Consider the following 1,533-nt stretch of genomic DNA (forward strand, 5'->3'; position numbering starts at 1 on the left):
TGGATCCCGCTTGGTCTTCTTCCGACTTTGGAGCTTGCATCTTCTTCCGCGTAGTCTTACTCGTTTTCGTCTTCTTTCTCGTTTCTTCGACTAGCGGGCTTGGGTTTAGGTACGGTGTTGGCTTAACCGGTGAATCTGCAAATGCATACCGTTTTTTCGCCTTCACTTTCCCTTGTTTTGTTAGCGGATATGACTTGCGTCAAGATCCGCAGGGGTCCCCGAGGGGACCTGGGGAGGATAGAGAGGTTTCTATTCTAGATCCGGATCCGGATCCACCTCTCTTCCGTCGACAGAGTTCCTCCCAAAACTCCATCGATCCGCGGATCTTGTTTCATTCAGCAGCGTCTTCGTCGATCCGACTTCCGACGACGCCTCTTCCCCTGGCTCAATCTTCACTTGAGCATCTTCTTGGGACTCACGGTGAAATCCCGAGTCAAGATTGAAACCAATGCAGTCTTCGGGCTGGTATTGTGTTGAGTCATAATAACTGTGCGGATCGCGCTTTTGCGCGATAAATCGATTGAGTTTCTGCCCTATCAGCTTTGGATGGTAGGATATGGGCCTACCATGGCATTAACGGGTAACGGGGAATTAGGGTTTGATTCCGGAGAGGGAGCCTTAGAAAACGGCTACCACATCCAAGGAAGGCAGCAGGCGCGTAAATTACCCAATCCTGACACAGGGAGGTAGTGACAATAAATAACAATGCTCTGGCTCTTCGAGTCGGGCAATTGGAATGAGAACAATTTAATCCCTTAACGAGGATCAATTGGAGGGCAAGTCTGGTGCCAGCAGCCGCGGTAATTCCAGCTCCAATAGCGTATATTAAAGTTGTTGCAGTTAAAAAGCTCGTAGTTGGATTTCTGTTTTGGATGTCCGGTCCGCTCCCTCTGGGAGTGTGTACTTATGGATATTCGAGGCATTTTTTGTGAGGCTGCCTTTCTGCCATTAAGTTGGTGGGTTGGTGGGCTTGCATCGTTTACTGTGAAAAAATTAGAGTGTTTAAAGCAGGCGTTTGCTCATTTGAATACATTAGCATGGAATAATAAGATACGGCCTTGGTGGTCTATTTTGTTGGTTTGCACACCAGGGTAATGATTAATAGGGACAGTTGGGGGTATTCATATTTCAGCGTCAGAGGTGAAATTCTTGGATCGCTGAAAGATGAGCTTAGGCGAAAGCATTTACCAAGGATGTTTTCATTAATCAAGAACGAAAGTTAGGGGATCGAAGATGATTAGATACCATCGTAGTCTTAACCATAAACTATGCCGACTCGGGATTGGCAGTCGTTTACTTTAAATGACCTTGTCAGCACCGTATGAGAAATCAAAGTCTTTGGGTTCCGGGGGGAGTATGGTCGCAAGGCTGAAACTTAAAGGAATTGACGGAAGGGCACCACCAGGAGTGGAGCCTGCGGCTTAATTTGACTCAACACGGGAAAACTTACCAGGTCCAGACATAGTAAGGATTGACAGATTGAGAGCTCTTTCTTGATTCTATGGGTGGTGGTGCATGGCCGTTCTTAGTTGG

At 47.2% G+C, this 1,533-nt stretch overlaps 1 non-coding gene across 1 annotated transcript; it reads left to right on the forward strand.

Moving 5' to 3' along the window:
• Positions 1-436: 436 nt before the first annotated feature.
• PITG_33457 lies at positions 437-1,533 on the forward strand. The gene has a single exon (XR_009934851.1). It is a non-coding gene; the product is annotated as an 18S ribosomal RNA (ribosomal RNA).

The sequence above is a fragment of the Phytophthora infestans genome, genomic scaffold (assembly GCF_000142945.1).
Source record: "Phytophthora infestans T30-4 supercont1.123 genomic scaffold, whole genome shotgun sequence".
Lineage (NCBI taxonomy): Eukaryota > Oomycota > Peronosporomycetes > Peronosporales > Peronosporaceae > Phytophthora > Phytophthora infestans.